The 19007-nt window shown below is 41.7% G+C and overlaps 3 non-coding genes across 3 annotated transcripts; 1 reads left to right on the top strand and 2 right to left on the bottom strand.

Annotated features, from left to right (window-relative positions):
* Window positions 1-8392: 8392 nt before the first annotated feature.
* LOC140310617 (U5 spliceosomal RNA) lies at window positions 8393-8506 on the top strand. Its single transcript, XR_011916670.1, has one exon. It is a non-coding gene; the product is annotated as a U5 spliceosomal RNA (small nuclear RNA).
* A 3254-nt stretch (window positions 8507-11760) lies between these two features.
* Window positions 11761-11944, bottom strand: LOC140310393 (U2 spliceosomal RNA). The gene has a single exon (XR_011916469.1). It is a non-coding gene; the product is annotated as a U2 spliceosomal RNA (small nuclear RNA).
* Window positions 11945-12252: 308 nt separating this feature from the next.
* LOC140310540 (U5 spliceosomal RNA) lies at window positions 12253-12366 on the bottom strand. The gene has a single exon (XR_011916598.1). It is a non-coding gene; the product is annotated as a U5 spliceosomal RNA (small nuclear RNA).
* Window positions 12367-19007: the final 6641 nt, after the last annotated feature.

Raw genomic sequence — 19007 nt, 5'->3', positions numbered from 1 at the left:
GTATGATCAAAAGAGGAGCGGAGGTTTTCGGCTGCAAGAAGGTCTGAATGTCCACCCATAATTACTGAAAAATGGGTAAGAAAAGGTGCGAAAGCCCAACCGCACATGATCATAAGTGGATGAGAAGATGTTCGACTGCAAGTAGGTGTGAATGTAAGATCATAATTTGTAAAAAGCGGGTAAGAAAAGGTAAGAATGCCCAACCATAAATTATCAAAAGCGGCAGCAGAGTTTCGGCTGGTATTTATCAATGTCTAGATAGATTTCAACAAAAAACAACGTTGTACTTTGCAGTAAAAGAAAGTGCAAATCAAAAGTTTTAGGAATCCGAGAATAAGCTTATTTTCATGAGTACTGCACGATTTTGGATTTTATGTATAAAATGAATTTCTTCACGCAAACTAAGTTAACACTGCTTTGTCCTTCATATGTACCCATTTCTACATATATTTCAAGCATAAACTTCCTCATATTACCCTGAATGAGAAAGAGCCACACTTGTGATTAAGCCATACCTCCCTTTTGAGGAGTTCTGCATGATTTGGGATTTTATCTATAAAATTAATTCCTTCACTCAAACTATGTTAAAACGGCTTTTACCTTCATATTTATCAATGTCTCGATAGATTTAAACAAAAAAAACAACGTTGTACTTTGCAATAAAAGAAAGAGCAAATCAAAAGTTTTAGGAATCCGAGAATAAGCTTATTTTCATGAGTTCTGCACGATTTCGGATTTTATGTATAAAATGAATTCATTCACTCAAACCAAGTTAAAACTGCTTTTTCCTTCATATTTATCAATGTCTAGATCGACTTCAACAAAGAACAACATTGTATTTTGCAGTAGAAGAAAGAGCAAAACTGAAGGATCAGGAATCCGAGAATAAGCTTCTTTTCATACGTTCTGCATGATTTGGGATTTTATGTATAAAATGAATTCCTTCACTCAAACTAAGTTAACACTGCTTTGTCCTTCATATGTACCCATTTCTACATATATTTCAAGCATAAACTTCCTCATATTACCCTGAATGAGAAAGAGCCACACTTGTGATTAAGCCATACCTCCCTTTTGAGGAGTTCTGCATGATTTGGGATTTTATCTATAAAATCAATTCCTTCACTCAAGCTATGTTAAAACGGCTTTTACCTTCATATTTATCAATGTCTCGATAGATTTAAACAAAAAAACAACGTTGTACTTTGCAATAAAAGAAAGAGCAAATCAAAAGTTTTAGGAATCCGAGAATAAGCTTATTTTCATGAGTTCTGCACGATTTCGGATTTTATGTATAAAATGAATTCATTCACTCAAACCAAGTTAAAACTGCTTTTTCCTTCATATTTATCAATGTCTAGATCGACTTCAACAAAGAACAACATTGTATTTTGCAGTAGAAGAAAGAGCAAAACTGAAGGATCAGGAATCCGAGAATAAGCTTCTTTTCATACGTTCTGCATGATTTGGGATTTTATGTATAAAATGAATTCCTTCACTCAAACTAAGTTAACACTGCTTTGTCCTTCATATGTACCCATTTCTACATATATTTCAAGCATAAACTTCCTCATATTACCCTGAATGAGAAAGAGCCACACTTGTGATTAAGCCATACCTCCCTTTTGAGGAGTTCTGCATGATTTGGGATTTTATCTATAAAATCAATTCCTTCACTCAAGCTATGTTAAAACGGCTTTTACCTTCATATTTATCAATGTCTCGATAGATTTAAACAAAAAAACAACGTTGTACTTTGCAATAAAAGAAAGAGCAAATCAAAAGTTTTAGGAATCCGAGAATAAGCTTATTTTCATGAGTTCTGCACGATTTCGGATTTTATGTATAAAATGAATTCATTCACTCAAACCAAGTTAAAACTGCTTTTTCCTTCATATTTATCAATGTCTAGATCGACTTCAACAAAGAACAACATTGTATTTTGCAGTAGAAGAAAGAGCAACACTGAAGGATCAGGAATCCGAGAATAAGCTTATTTTCTTATGGGCAAGTGGGAACTGCTTTGTCCTTCATATTTATCAATGTGTAGATGGATTTCAACTTCTTCTACTTCAAAGTCCAATGTTTTTCTTTGTTGAAGTCGATCTAGACATTGATGAATATGGAAGGACAAAGCAGTTCTAACTTGGTTTGAGCAAAGCAATTCATTTTATAGCAAAATCCGAAATCGTGCAGAACTCATGAAAGCAGGCTTATACTCGGATTCCTGAAACTTTAGATTTGATCTTTCTTTTACTGCAAAGTACAACGTTGGTTTTTTTTTAAAATATTTCTAGACATGGTAAATATGAAGGACAAATCAGTTTTAACATAGTTTGAGTGAAGTAATGCATTTTATAAGCAAAATCCCAAATCATGCAGAACTCACGAAATGCTTTTTCTCGCTTTTCACTGCTTTTTACAAACTTTGGTCGGACGTTCACACCTTCTTGCATCCGAACACCTCCGCTTCCGCTTTTGATGATGTATATTCGGGCATTCGAACCTTTTTTTACCCGCTTTTTACAAACCATTGTTGGACTTTCACACCTTCTTGCAGCCGAACACCACCTCTCCCGCTTTTGATGATGTATGGTCCAGTATTCTTACCTTTTCTAACACATTTTTCAGCAATTATGGTCGGACATTCACACCTACTCACAGCTGGACACCTCCGCTCCCGCTTTTGATCATACAATGTCGGGACATCGCTCCTTGTCTTACCAGCTTTTTACAAACTTTAGTCGAACATTCACACCTTCTTGCAGCTGAACACCTCCGCTCCCGCTTTTGATGATGTATAGTCGGGCTTTCGAGCCTTTTCTTACCCGGTTTTTACAAATTATGGTTGGACATTCAGACCTTGCAGCCGAACACCTCCGCTCTCTCTTTTGATCATACATTGTTGGGCATTCGCACCTTGTCTTACCCGCTTTTTACAAACTATAGTCAGACATTCACACCTTGCAGCTGAACCTCCGCTCCCTGTTTTGATCATGTATGGTCTGGCAATACTACCTTTTCTTCCCCCGTTTGTGAGTAATTATGGCTGGACAATCACACATACTTGCAGTCGAACAGCTCTGCTCCCGCTTTTGATTATGTTTGGTTGGATATTCGAACCTTTTCTTAACTGCTTTTTACAAACCATGGTCGGACTTTCACACCTTCTTGTAGCCGAACAACTCCGCTCCCGCTATTGATTGTGTACAGTCGGGTATTTTAACCTTTTCTTACCCGCTTTTTACAAACTATGGTCGGACATTCACACCGTCTTACAGCGGAACACCTCCGCTCCCGCTTTTTATGGTGTATAGTCGGGCATTCGAACCTTTTCTTACCCGCTATTTACAAACTATGGTAGGACATTCAAACCTTCGTGTATCCGAAAACCTCCGCTCTCTCTTTTGATCATACATTGTCGGACATTCGCACCTTTTCTTACCCGCTTTTTACAAACCATGGTCGGACTGTCACACCTTCTTGTAGCCGAACACATCCGCTCCCGCTATTGATTGTGTACAGTCGGGTATTTTAACCTTTTCTTACCCGCTTTTTACCAAGTATGGTCGGACATTCACACCTTCGTACAGCGGAACACCTCCGCTCCCTCTTTTGATGGTGTATGTTCGGGCATTCAAACCTTTTCTTACCCGCTTTTTCCAAACTATGATCGGCCATTCACAGCTTCCTCTCCACCATACTTGTATGGTGGGATATTCACACCCACTTGCATCCGAAAACCTCCGCCCCCACTTTTTTTGATATTTAGTCGGTCATTCGCAGCTTACCCGCTTTTGGCAAACTATGGCCTTCTTGCAGCCAAACACCTCTGATCTCGTTTTTGATGATGTAAGGTTGGGCATTCAGACCTTGCTTCACCTGCTTTTCACCAAATATAGTCGAACAGTCACACCTTCTTGCAGCCGAACACTTCTGCTCCACCTTTTAGTGTTCTATGGGGTATTCACACCTTTTTTTTCACCGCATTTTATTGATTATGGTTGGAAATTCTCACCCACTCATCCGAAGACCTCTCCTCCTGCTTTTGTTAATATATAGTCGGGCATTCAAACCTTTTCTTACCCGCTTTTTACAAATTATGGTTGTACATTCAGACCTTGCAGCCGAAAACCTCCGCTCCCTCATTTGATCATACATTGTCAGGCATTCGCACCTTGTCTTACCCGCTTTTTATAAACTTTAGTCAGACATTCAAACCTTGCAGCTGAACCACCTCCGCTCCCTGTTTTGATAATGTATGGTCTGGCAATACTACCTTTTCTTACCGGTTTGTGAGTAATTATGGCTGGACATTCACACCTACTTGCAGCCGAACACCACTTTTCCCGCTTTTGATGATGTATGGTCCGGCATTCTAGTCTTTTCTAACACATTTTTCAGCAATTATGGTTTGACATTCACACCTACTCACAGCCGAACACTTCCGCTCCCGCATTTGATGGTGTATAGTCGGGCATTCTCACCCTTTCTCATCAGCTTTTTGCAAATTATGATCTGACATTCACACCTACTTGCAGTCGAACAGCTCTGCTCCCGCTTTTGATTATGTTTGGTTGGATATTCGAAACTTTTCTTCACTGCTTTTTACAAACTTTGGTCGGACGTTCACACCTTCTTGCAGCCGAACACCTCCGCTTCCGCTTTTGATGATGTATATTCGGGCATTCGAACCTTTTCTTACCCATTTTTCAGTAATTATAGGTAGACATTCACACCTTCTTGCAGCTGAACACCTCCTCTCCCGCGTATGATCATGTGCAGTTTGATATTCGAAAATTTTCTATCATGTTTTCTAGCAATTATTGATGGACATTCAGACCTCCTTGCAGCTGAACACCTCCGCTCCCGCTTTTGATGATGTATAGTCGGGCTTTCGAGCCTTTTCTTCCCCGGTTTTTACAAAATTATGGTTGGACATTCAGACCTTCTTGCAGCCGAAAACCTCCGCTCCCTCTTTTGATCATACATTGTCGGGCATTCGCACCTTCTCTTACCCGCTTTTTACAAACCAGGGTCGGACTTTCACACCTTTTAGTAGCCGAACAACTCCGCTCCCGCTATTGATTGTGTACAGTCGGGTATTTTCACCTTTTCTTACCCGCTTTTTACCAACTATGGTCAGACATTCACACCTTCTTACAGTGGAACACCTCCGCTCCCTCTTTTGATGGTGTATGTTCGGGCTTTCGAACCTTTTCTTACCCGCTTTTTACAAACTATGGTCGGACATTAAAACCTTCTTGTAGCCGAACACATCCACTCCTGCTTTTGATGATGTATGGTTGGGCATTCGTACCTTTTCTTACCCATTTTGCAGTAATTATGGGTGGACATTCACACCTTTTTGCATTTTAACACCTCCTCTCCCGCTTATGATCATGTGCGGTTTGATATTCGAAAATTCTCTTCCATGTTTTCTAGCAATTATTGATGGACATTCCGACCTTCTTGCAGCTGAACACCTCCGCTCCAGCTGTTGATGGTGTATAGTCGGGCTTTCGAGCCTTTTCTTCCCCGATTTTTACAAATTATGGATGGACATTCAGACCTTCTTGCAGCCGAAAACCTCCACTCCCTCTTTTGATCATACATTGTCGGGCATTCGCACCTTTTCTTACCCGCTTTTTACAAACCATGGTCGGACTTTCACACCTTTTAGTAGCCGAACAACTCCGCTCCCGCTATTGATTGTGTACAGTCGGGTATTTTAACCTTTTCTTACCCGCTTTTTACCAACTATGGTTGGACATTCACACCTTCTTACAGCAGAACACCTCCGCTCCCTGTTTTGATTATGTATGGTTTGACATTCGCACCTTCTCTCACCCGCCTTTTACTATGGTCGGCCATTCACAGCTTCCTCTCCACCATACTTGTATGGTGGGATATTCACACCCACTTCCATCCGAAGACCTCCGCCCCCACTTTTGTTGATATTTAGTCGGTCATTCGCACCTTACCCGCTTTTGGCAAACTATGGCCTTCTTGCAGCCGAACACCTCTGATCTCGCTTTTGATGATGTAAGGTTGGGCATTCAGACCTTGCTTCACCTGCTTTTCACCAAATATAGTCGGACATTCACACCTTCTTGCAGCCAAACGCTTCCGCTTTTAGTGTTCTATGAGGCATTCACATATTTTTTTTCACCGTATTTTATAGATTATGGTTGGAAATTCTCACCCACTCTCATCCGAAGACCTCTCCTCCCGCTTTTGTTAATATATAGTCGGGCATTCGAACCTTTTCTTACCCGCTTTTTACAAATTATGGTCGAACATTCACTCCTACTTGCAGCTGAATACTTCCGCTCCACCTTTTAGGTATGTATGGTTGGCATTTGCACCTCTTTTTATACTGATTGCTGAAGATTAAGTTGTTCTTTCTCAAACTACAAATTTTTTTTAACTGTTGAAACTTGATTTGAAGTGGATAAATAAGGAGGACAAACAGTTTTAAGTCAGGCTGATAGAAGGAATTCATTTTATAGCAAAATCTGTATTTCGTCATATGTCGAGAGATGCTTATTGCTGAAGAAGTTCTTTCTCATTCTACAAAGTACAACGTTGTTTATCGTTGAAACTTGATTAGACATGAATAAATATGAAGGACAAAGCAGTCTTAACTTGGTTTGAGTTAATGAATTCGTTTTATAGGAGAATCCGAATTCGTGCATAACTCATAAAATAGAGCTTATTTTCGGATTCCTGAAGAATGAGTCTGGTTCTTTCTCATAATACAAAGTTTGTTGTTTATTGTTGAAACTTCATCAGAAGTGAAGAAATAAATGAATGCCTATCAACAAATGTGGGATCTAAACTCTAGTGCTTCCTCTAAAATAATTTCCTTTCTCAATTTAGAAATGTGTGTGTGTAAGTCACAACACCCGTGGCACCAAAACGGCTTTCTTTTCTCTACACTCTGCACTATGAGCACACACACCAAATCAGAAAGGCTTTTTTCTCTCTTTTCTACATTATGGACTGTGGGGACACAAAACCGCTCTCTCTCTTTTTTTTTTTTTATCGTGTGCCAGGGCGTTGTCTCACGTATTAGATTATGCTTAAGATACGAATGGGTTTATCAGTCACATTAGAATCCATACATACTGATCCTCCCGTAATAAAATGGTCGGATCTTATCAAACACACTTTGTTTCGTGTGACAATCAAGTCAGCGAAACAGCGTATACACGTCAAGACACTGAATCAAGTTTGCCACAAGAACTCATAAGTTTGGCAGTATTGCTCTGCCGTCAGCAATCATACACCCATTTTATTTTCGTGAGACATGTGCAAGCACCTGTTCATCTACTGTTCTATCACTATGAATTAGTGATCTATTATCAATAAGGATACTTCTACAACTACTATCAAAGTATGTCCAGACTTCTTATGTTGTCAGTTGCTATATATGAATAAGTGGGTAGCTACTGACAAGCATTAAGCATGTCACACAACCCTAACATATAACATTTCAGGACACACCACACAGTTAACAACCACAGTGAAGCGTGTCAAAGCCCAAACATGTAACATTCAACAGGACACTTACACAACACATTCAAATCAAACAGTCAGACAACATACAAGAACATATACCCCAGCCGGCATTGCTCCCTGCCTATTTTCGTACAGCACACTATGTGTGCGCACACCTCTATTCACAAACTCTTCAACTTATACTCTTTTACCGAAGCTGCTACAGCTCGATTGGCCGAATACCCTTTGATCCTATTTCGGTGAATTTGACATCTGCCTTACATATAACAGATTAGCGGTTTAGCAGTTTTAATTTAGTTTGAGTGAAGGAATTCATTTCATAGCAAAATCCGAAATCGTGAAGAACTCATGAAAGTAAGCTTATTCTCGGATTCCTGAAACTTTAGATTTGCTCTTTCTTTTACTGCAAAGTACAACGTTGTTTTTTTTGTTTAAATCTTTCTAGACATGGTAAATATTAAGGACAAAGCAGTTTTCACATAGTTTGAGTGAAGGAATTAATTTTATAGATAAAATCCCAAGAGTCTGCTGAGAAAAGAGAGTGAATGCGAAGTAGACTTTAACACGGCTATGGGAGCGAGCCGAGTGTGGGCTAACCGGGAGAATTGCTTGAAAGAAACGCGACACCGAATGAGCGATCAGAACAAAGCCTCAATACGGGATTCTCGTGGTGTTTTTGTTGCTGCCTTGTCTTTTGCACAGAGTAAAAGACAAGGCAGCCATCGAATAGGGCCCGATTGTTCCTGGTTGGTCAGCCGAGGAGCAAGGGGGGGGGGGGGAGCAAGCGTCTCAACCAAGCAAAGCTCACCATGGGGAAGGTGGCTATGCCAACTAGCCTGATGCCCTGCTCCCGCAGTGACGGATAATCGTACTCTGGTTTCTCTTCATAACGTACAAGTCTTTCGCCTTTTACTAAAGATTTCTGTGGAGAGCAGCACTAATGAGTTGTTTCTATTTTTGGCAGGCTTTACCTTTGCGGGTGAAGCCCTTTCTGTCTGTGCAAAAGAAATCTTCTTACTGTGCAGAGTGACTTCTCTGAGTAGAGTCGCCTTACTTGTTGCGACTGTGCCGATGTTCGAAGCTGGAGTGCAAAGTTGTTGCTTGAATGGTGCTTGCTGGAGCGTGCGGGAGTGCAAAGTTATACCATTTAAAAGGGCTGAAGAGTGCTCAGTGCAGCGGGTGGGCGACACTCTGGCCACCTTGAAAACCGAGGTTACATCCACTAGCAGGGGCAGCCCAAGTTCTGCCGCAAGTGTGGTGAGCATGGGCACCTGGTTGAGGCTTGTACCAAGGTGTTATGTGGGAAGAGCAGAGAAATTGGGCAAACTTTTGGAGAGTGTCCAAATGGCAGGAAATGTAATCTCTGTGGAGAATTAAATCACCTCTTCAGAGATTGCCCTAAATCTTTTGCCAACAAATTAAAGAGAGTAAAGCCACAGTCAAGCCAACAAAGAGAAGGACCAAAGGTGGCAGTTGGTGAACAAAGTGAAGAGGTTGACCCAATAAATTCAAACTTCCCGCCAAAAGCTTGGATTGGAAGTGAGGAGCAAAAAGGGGAGGGGTCTGTAGAGGCCTCACCACTCAGTGTTGAAGTCTGTGAGAATTCACAGGCAGAGGGTGGAGCTACGCTAAATGAGGAGGAAGAGCAGACAGGTGAGTCTAGTGAAGATACTCACCTCCCCGAAGGTCAACAGCCGAAGAGGACGGCATCTGAGCCTCTGATTCCCCAGTGGTATCAGAGAAGAGGGGAAGGGTTAGGTCCCTTTCAGACAGTTCTTCAGTGGAAGAACCTAGAGTCTTCCCCTCCGACTCACCAAATGAGGTCTCCTTTTTAACTTCAGCTCTGCAATCAACCCCCAGGGACTCAAAGTTAAATCCAACATTGCGTCAGAGGCCAACACCGAGAGTCCGAAAAGGAAATATAGATCACCCTACTCACTTTTCACCTAAAGAAATGAAGGAAGAGCTAGTTTCCCAAGAAATAACCTGTGTGTAATTTGTTTTGATAACTTAGAAAAACGAAAATGACATACCTACTTTCCTTTATGCTTTTAATGGTTCTCACCTTCTCAACACTAAATGTGAGAAGTGTGAAATCAAAGACAAGAGCCCAGAGTATTTTATCCTTCTTAGACTCCATAAAATCAGATGTGTTTTTAATACAAGAATGTGGACTACCTTTTTTAAAAAACCATAGACAATGGGAGGAAATGTGGCCCCATTTATCGATATGGAGTGGCTCAAATCAAAATAAAAATGATGGTGTGGCCATTCTAATTAAAAATCCGCATGTTCTGGTGAAAGGTAGCACAGTGGTGAGAGACGGACGGGCACTTTTAGCACACTTGAATTTTATGGGGCAAGACTTTAACCTCTTAAATATTTATGGTTTCAATGGAAAAAATGAAAGGTATGACCTTTTAGAAGATATACAGCTTTACATGCTAGGGCAAGTACCTTTAGTTGTAGGAGGGGGTTTTAACTGTATCTTGAGCAGGAAAGATAGAAAAAGAGCAGGGGTAGATTTTAAAGTGGATAAGACTTCGATTTTACTTCAGGGCATATGCAGGGATTTTAAGCTTACTGACTGTTTTAAAACCATGCATCCCAGAGAGGAGGGCTTCACCTGGTTTAGTCATGATGGCACCAGAGCCTCTCGCATTGATTATTTCTTTACTAGAGATTGCCCACCCACTGATGTTAGATTAACCCCTGTTTTCTTTTCAGACCACCTTATGCTCTCCTGCACCCTTTCACCCCCTTCTGGTGTGACGGTAGGAAGTGGTCTGTGGAAACTCAACTGTTCCCTGTTGGAGGATGAAATCATAGTCAGTCAGTACAGGGAATGTTATAAAGAGTGGCAGACCCTTCAAGACCTCTACGAAACACATGCACAATGGTGGGAAATGGTGAAGGAAACGACCCAGACTTTTTTTAAACAGCAAGGTAAACGTAAAAAAAGGAAAGAGAATAGATGTATGATGGGACTACATAAACGCTTACAGCGCTACTTTAAACTAAATCAGTGTGGCATAGACTTTAAAGAAGAAATCAAAGATGTCAAAAAGGAAATGTCAGTTTCAGCAGAAATAAAGAGTAAAGGAATTTTTGTAAGAAGCAGGGAGCAGGAAATTGAGGAAGGTGAAAAAGAAAGAAAGTTATAAATAAAAAGGAGTGTATTCAAAATCTAAAAAGAGAAGATGGGTTTTTAACAAAATCCACACAAGAGATGATTGAAACTGTACATACCTTTTATAGTAACATGTACAAAGAGAAACCAGTGCACTTGGAAACATCGGCAGAAATCTTAAAATTCGTTGACAAAACCGTAAAAGAGAATGCACACTTGACACAGAATTTTACTGCTTTAAAGTTAAAAAAATGCCTAACAGGTTTTAAGAGAAGTCGAGCTCCGAGTTTAGACGGGCTTCCTGCAGAATTCTATCTGACCTATTGGGACCTTTTATCATCAGACATTTTAGATGTTTTTAAAGATTTTGAAAAACTCGACCGACTGCCTGACAGTTTTAGAGTGGGAATAGTGACTCTACTTTATAAAAAAAATGATAAGACTGACCTAAAGAATTGGAGGCCCATCACACTTTTAAACTTTGACTGTAAACTTTTTAGCAAGGTTTTAGCGACACGGATGTCCTCTGTTTTAGAGGAGGTAATTCACCCAGACCAAACTTGTGCCATCTCAGGGAGACAACTCACCGACAGCCTCGTACTGATTCGAGACATCATTGATTACGCTAGAGACAGAAACACCCGGCTTGTCATCTTAAATTTAGACTTTGAAAAAGCATTTGATCGGGTCTCGCATCAATATCTCTTTCAGGTGTTGCAGCCATCGAAAAGGGCCCGATTGTTCCTACTTGGTGAGCTTTGCTTGGTTGAGACGCTTGCCCCCCCCCCCCCCCCCCCCCTGCTCCTCGGCTGACCAAGTAGAAACAATCTATTCGATGGCTGCCTTGTCTTTTACTCTGTGCAAAAGACAAGGCAGCCACAAACACCACGGGAACACCGTATTGAGGCTTTGTTCTGACCACTCATTCGGTGTCGCGTTTCTTTCAAGCAATTCTCCCGGTTAGCCCGCACTCGGCTCGCTCCCAGAGCCGTGTTAAAGTCCACTTCGCATTCACTCTCTTTTCTCAGCAGATTAAAAGAAAGTTTCATCTTGGGCTCCCTGAAACTTCCATCCTGCACCGCTGTTTGCTTTTTCACAAGAGCAGAGGAGAGCGCACCGTTCCCAGCGGCACTGCAGTACCGGGTCGAGGCTTGGAGTGAACGGAGCAAGCTTCTTTTTCAACTCCTATTCTTAAAAATCCATTTAATATGTTGTCCTCGTATAGAGGACATATTAAACTGATAAGAACAGATACTACACTTGATCTTAGCCAAAAGGCCGAGAAGCGATAACTGTCCACTGTTTCAGGTCCGAGGGCCCTTGCTGGCACAATGCGCACTTGTAGCAATGTTCTTTTTATGGCCATAGGTGGCCAGAGTGTCACGTTGCACCTCCGCCCACCCGCTGCACTGAGCACTCTTCAGCCCTTTTAAATGGTATAACTTTGCACTCCCGCATGCTCCAGCAAGCACCATTCAAGCAACAACTTTGCACTCCAGCTTCGAACATCGGCACAGTCGCAACAAGTAAGGCGACTCTACTCAGAGAAGTCACTCTGCAAAGTAGCAAGATTTCTTTTGCACAGACAGAAAGGGCTTCACCCGCAAAGGTAAAGCCTGCCAATAATAGAAACAACTCATTAGTGCTGCTCTCCACGGAAGTCTTTAGTAAAAGGCGAAAGACTTGTATGTTATGAAGAGAAACCAGAGTACAATTATCCGTCACTGCGGGAGCAGGGCATCAGGCTAGTTGGTATAGCCACCTTCCCCATGGTGAGCTTTGCTTGGTTGAGACGCTTGCCCCCCCCCCCCCCCCCCCCCCCCACACCCCCCCCTTGCTCCTCGGCTGACCAAGTAGGAACAATCGGGCCCTATTCGATGGCTGCCTTGTCTTTTACTCTATGCAAAAGACAAGGCAGCAACAAAAACACCACGAGAATCCCGTATTGAGGCTTTGTTCTGACCGCTCATTCGGTGTCGCGTTTCTTTCAAGCAATTCTCCCGGTTTTATTTTATTACGGGAGGATCAGTATGTATGGATTCTGATGTGACTGATAAACCCATTCGTATCTTAAGCATTATCTAATACGTGAGACAACGCCCTGGCACACGATAAAAAAAAAAAAAGAGAGAGAGCGGTTTTGTGTCCCCACAGTCCATAATGTAGAAAAGAGAGAAAAAAGCCTTTCTGATTTGGTGTGTGTGCTCATAGTGCAGAGTGTAGAGAAAAGAAAGCCGTTTTGGTGTCACGGGTGTTGTGACTTACACACACACATTTCTAAATTGAGAAAGGAAATTATTTTAGAGGAAGCACTAGAGTTTAGATCCCACATTTGTTGATAGGCATTCATTTATTTCTTCACTTCTGATTAAGTTTCAACAATAAACAACAAACTTTGTATTATGAGAAAGAACCAGACTCATTCTTCAGGAATCCGAAAATAAGCTCTATTTTATGAGTTATGCACGAATTCGGATTCTCCTATAAAACGAATTCATTAACTCAAACCAAGTTAAGACTGCTTTGTGAGAAAGATGGGAAAGAACTTCTTCAGCAATAAGCATCTCTCGACATATGACGAAATACAGATTTTGCTATAAAATTAATTCCTTCTATCAGCCTGACTTAAAACTGTTTGTCCTCCTTATTTATCCACTTCAAATCAAGTTTCAACAATTAAAAAAAATTTGTAGTTTGAGAAAGAACAACTTAATCTTCAGCAATCAGTATAAAAAGAGGTGCAAATGCCAACCATACATACCTAAAAGGTGGAGCGGAAGTATTCAGCTGCAAGTAGGTGTGAATGTTCGACCATAATTTGTAAAAAGCGGGTAAGAAAAGGTTCGAATGCCCGACTATATATTAACAAAAGCGGGAGGAGAGGTCTTCGGATGAGAGTGGGTGAGAATTTCCAACCATAATCTATAAAATACGGTGAAAAAAAATATGTGAATGCCTCATAGAACACTAAAAGCGGAAGTGTTCGGCTGCAAGAAGGTGTGAATGTCCGACTATATTTGGTGAAAAGCAGGTGAAGCAAGGTCTGAATGCCCAACCTTACATCATCAAAAGCGAGATCAGAGGTGTTTGGCTGCAAGAAGGCCATAGTTTGCCAAAAGCGGGTAAGGTGCGAATGACCGACTAAATATCAACAAAAGTGGGGGCGGAGGTCTTCGGATGCAAGTGGGTGTGAATATCCCACCATACAAGTATGGTGGAGAGGAAGCTGTGAATGGCCGACCATAGTAAAAGGCGGGTGAGAGAAGGTGCGAATGTCAAACCATACATAATCAAAACAGGGAGCGGAGGTGTTCTGCTGTAAGAAGGTGTGAAAGTCCGACCATGGTTTGTAAAAAGCGGGTAAGAAAAGGTGCGAATGCCCGACAATGTATGATCAAAAGAGGGAGTGGAGGTTTTCGGCTGCAAGAATGTCTGAATGTCCAACCATAATTTGTAAAAACCGGGGAAGAAAAGGCTCGAAAGCCCGACTATACACCATCAAAAGTGGGAGCGGAGGTGTTCAGCTGCAAGACGGTCTGAATGTCCATCAATAATTGCTAGAAAACATGAAAGAAAATTTTCGAATATCAAACTGCACATGATCTTAAGCAGGAGAGGAGGTTTTCAGCTGCAAGAAGGTGTGAATGTCTACCCATAATTACTGAAAAATGGGTAAGAAAAGGTGCGAATGCCTAACCATACATCATCAAAAGAGGGAGCGGAGGTGTTCCGCTGTAAGACGGTGTGAATGTCCGACCATAGATGGTAAAAAGCGGGTAAGAAAAGGTTAAATTACCAGACTGTACACAATCAAAAGAGGGAGCGGAGTTGTTCAGCAAAGAGAAGGTGTGAAAGTCCGACCTTGGTTTGTAAAAAGCGGGTAAGAAAAGGTTCGTATGCCCGAATATACACCATCAAAAGCGGAAGCGGAGGTGTTCGGCTGCAAGATATTGTGAACGTCCGACCAAAGTTTGTAAAAAGCAGTTAAGAAAAGGTTCGAATATCTAACCAAACATAAGAATGAGTCTTTTCCGCTTTAGAATGCCCGACTATAGACCATCAAATGCGGGAGCGGAAGTGTTCGGCTCTGAGTAGGTGTGAATGTCCGACCATAATTGCTGAAGAATGTGTTAGAAAAGGTAAGAATGCTGGACCATACATCATCAAAAGCGGTAGAGGTGGTGTTCGGCTGCAAAAAGGTGTGATTGTTCGACTAAAGTTTGTAAAAAGTGGGTAAGACAAGGTGCGAATGCCTGACAATGTATGATCAAAAGCGGGAGCGGAGGTGTTCAGCTGCAAGAAGGTCTACATGTCCATCAATAATTGCTAGAAAACATGAAAGAAACTTTTCGAAAATCAAACCGCACATGATCATAAGTGGGATAGGAGGTGTTCAGCTGCAAGGTGTGAATGTCCACCCATAATTCCTGAAAAATGGGCAAAAAAAAGGTGTGAATGCCCAACCATACATCATCAAAAGCAGGAGTGCATGTGTTCGGCTACAAGGTGTGAACGTCCAACCAAAATATGTAAAAAGAAGTTAAGAAAAGGTTCGAATATCCAACCAAACATAATCAAAAGCGGGAGCAGAGCTGTTCGACTGCAAGTAGGTGTGAATGTCAGATCATAATTTGCAAAAAGCTGATGAGAAAGGGTGAGAATGCCCGACTATACATCATCAAATGCGGGAGCGGAGTTGTTCGGCTGTGAGTAGGTGTGAATCTCCGACCATAATTGCTGAAAAATGTGTTAGAAAAGGTAAAAATGCCGGTCCATACATCATCAAAAGCGAGAGAGGTTGTGTTCGGCTGCAAGTAGGTGTGAATGTCCAGCCATAATTACTCACAAACGGGTAAGAAAAGGTAGTATTGCCAGACCATATATGATCAAAACCGGGAGCGGAGGAGGTTCAGCTGCAAGAAGGTTTGAATGTCAAACTAAAGTTCAAATATATTAACAAAAGCGGGAGGAGAGGTCTTCGGATGAAAGTGGTTGAAAATTTCCAACCATAATGTATAAAATGCGGTGAAAAAAAAGGTGTGATAGAACACTAAAAGGTGGAGCGGAAGTGTTCGGCTGCAAGAAGGTGTGAAAGTCCGACTATATTTGGTGAAAAGCAGGTGAAGCAAGGTCTGAATGCCCAACCTTACATCATCAAAATTAAGATCAGAGTTGTTTGGCTGCAAGAAGGCCATAGTTTGCCAAAATGCGGGTAAGGTGCGAATGTCCGACTAAATATCAACAAAATTTGGGGCGGAGGTTTTCGGATGCAAGTGGGTGTGAATATCCCACCATACAAGTATGGTGGAGAGGAAGCTGTGAATAGCCGACCATAGTTTGGAAAAAGCGGGTAAGAAAAGGTTTGAATGCCCGAACATACACCATCAATAGAGGGAGCGGAGGTGTTCCGCTGTACGAAGGTGTGAATGTCCGACCATACTTGGTAAAAAGCGGGTAAGAAAAGGTTAAAATTCCCGACTGTACACCATCAAAAGCGGAAGCGGAGGTGTTCGGCTGCAAGATATTGTGAACGTCCGACCAAAGTTTGTAAAAAGCAGTTAAGAAAAGTTTCGAATATCTAACCAAACATAATCAAAAGCGGGAGCAGAGCTGTTCGACTGGAAGTAGGTGTGAATGTCAGATCATAATTTGCAAAAAGCTGATGAGAAAGGGTGAGAATGCCCGACTATACACCATCAAATGCGGGAGCGGAGTTGTTCGGCTGTGAGTAGGTGTGAATCTCCAACCATAATTGCTGAAAAATGTGTTAGAAAAGGTAAAAATGCCGGTCCATACATCATCAAAATCGGGAGAGGTGGTGTTCAGCTGCAAGAAGGTCTACATGTCCATCAATAATTGCTAGAAAACATGAAAGAAAATTTTCGAAAATCAAACCACACATGATAATAAGTGGGAGAGGAGGTGTTCAGCTGCAAGAAGGTGTGAATGTCCACCCATAATACCTGAAAAATGGGTAAAAAAAAGGTGCGAATGCCCAACCATACATCATCAAAAGAAGGAGTGCATGTGTTCGGCTACAAGAAGGTGTGAACGTCCAACCAAAGTTTGTAAAAAGCAGTTAAGAAAAGGTTCGAATATCCAACCATACATAATCAAAATCGGGAGCAGAGCTGTTCGACTGCAAGTAGGTGTGAATGTCAGATCATAATTTGCAAAAAGCTGATGAGAAAGGGTGAGAATGCCCGACTATACACCATCAAATGCGGGAGCGGAGTTGTTCGGCTGTGAGTAGGTGTGAATCTCCAACCATAATTGCTGAAAAATGTGTTAGAAAAGGTAAGAATGCCGGTCCATACATCATCAAAAGCGAGAGAGGTTGTGTTCGGCTGCAAGTAGGTGTGAATGTCCAGCCATAATTACTCACAAACGGGTAAGAAAAGGTAGTATTGCCAGACCATATATGATCAAAACCGGGAGCGGAGGAGGTTCAGCTGCAAGAAGGTTTGAATGTCAAACTAAAGTTCAAATATATTAACAAAAGCGGGAGGAGAGGTCTTCGGATGAAAGTGGTTGAAAATTTCCAAACATAATGTATAAAATGCGGTGAAAAAAAAGGTGTGATAGAACACTAAAAGGTGGAGCGGAAGTGTTCGGCTGCAAGAAGGTGTGAATGTCCGACTATATTTGGTGAAAAGCAGGTGAAGCAAGGTCTGAATGCCCAACCTTACATCATCAAAATTAAGATCAGAGTTGTTTGGCTGCAAGAAGGCCATAGTTTGCCAAAATGCGGGTAAGGTGCGAATGTCCGACTAAATATCAACAAAATTTGGGGCGGAGGTTTTCGGATGCAAGTGGGTGTGAATATCCCACCATACAAGTATGGTGGAGAGGAAGCTGTGAATAGCCGACCATAGTTTGGAAAAAGCGGGTAAGAAAAGGTTTGAATGCCCGAACATACACCATCAATAGAGGGAGCGGAGGTGTTCCGCTGTACGAAGGTGTGAATGTCCGACCATACTTGGTAAAAAGCGGGTAAGAAAAGGTTAAAATTCCCGACTGTACACCATCAAAAGCGGAAGCGGAGGTGTTCGGCTGCAAGATATTGTGAACGTCCGACCAAAGTTTGTAAAAAGCAGTTAAGAAAAGTTTCGAATATCTAACCAAACATAATCAAAAGCGGGAGCAGAGCTGTTCGACTGGAAGTAGGTGTGAATGTCAGATCATAATTTGCAAAAAGCTGATGAGAAAGGGTGAGAATGCCCGACTATACACCATCAAATGCGGGAGCGGAGTTGTTCGGCTGTGAGTAGGTGTGAATCTCCAACCATAATTGCTGAAAAATGTGTTAGAAAAGGTAAAAATGCCGGTCCATACATCATCAAAATCGGGAGAGGTGGTGTTCAGCTGCAAGAAGGTCTACATGTCCATCAATAATTGCTAGAAAACATGAAAGAAAATTTTCGAAAATCAAACCACACATGATCATAAGTGGGAGAGGAGGTGTTCAGCTGCAAGAAGGTGTGAATGTCCACCCATAATACCTGAAAAATGGGTAAAAAAAAGGTGCGAATGCCCAACCATACATCATCAAAAGAAGGAGTGCATGTGTTCGGCTACAAGAAGGTGTGAACGTCCAACCAAAGTTTGTAAAAAGCAGTTAAGAAAAGGTTCGAATATCCAACCATACATAATCAAAATCGGGAGCAGAGCTGTTCGACTGCAAGTAGGTGTGAATGTCAGATCATAATTTGCAAAAAGCTGATGAGAAAGGGTGAGAATGCCCGACTATACACCATCAAATGCGGGAGCGGAGTTGTTCGGCTGTGAGTAGGTGTGAATCTCCAACCATAATTGCTGAAAAATGTGTTAGAAAAGGTAAGAATGCCGGTCCATACATCATCAAAAGCGAGAGAGGTTGTGTTCGGCTGCAAGTAGGTGTGAATGTCCAGCCATAATTACTCACAAACGGGTAAGAAAAGGTAGTATTGCCAGACCATATATGATCAAAAAAGGGAGCGGAGGTGGTTCAGCTGCAAGAAGGTTTGAATGTCCGACTAAAGTTCAAATATATTAACAAAAGCGGGAGGAGAGGTCTTCGGATGAGAGTGGTTGAAAATTTCCAACCATAATGTATAAAATGCGGTGAAAAAAAGGTGTGATAGAACACTAAAAGGTGGAGCGGAAGTGTTCGGCTGCAAGAAGGTGTGAATGTCCGACTATATTTGGTGAAAAGCAGGTGGAGCAAGGTCTGAATGCCCAACCTTACATCATCAAAAGCGAGATCAGAGGTGTTTGGCTGCAAGAAGGCCATAGTTTGCCAAAAGCGGGTAAGGTGCGAATGTCCGACTAAATATCAACAAAATTTGGGCCGGAGGTCTTCGGATGCAAGTGG

The sequence above is a fragment of the Leuresthes tenuis genome, unplaced genomic scaffold, assembly GCF_036924035.1.
Source record: "Leuresthes tenuis unplaced genomic scaffold, fLeuTen1.0.hap1 SCAF_6, whole genome shotgun sequence".
NCBI classification, from domain to species: Eukaryota; Metazoa; Chordata; class Actinopteri; order Atheriniformes; family Atherinopsidae; genus Leuresthes; species Leuresthes tenuis.
The sequence above is the reverse complement of the archived record's forward strand: the minus strand, read 5'-3'. Positions and strand labels throughout refer to the sequence as shown.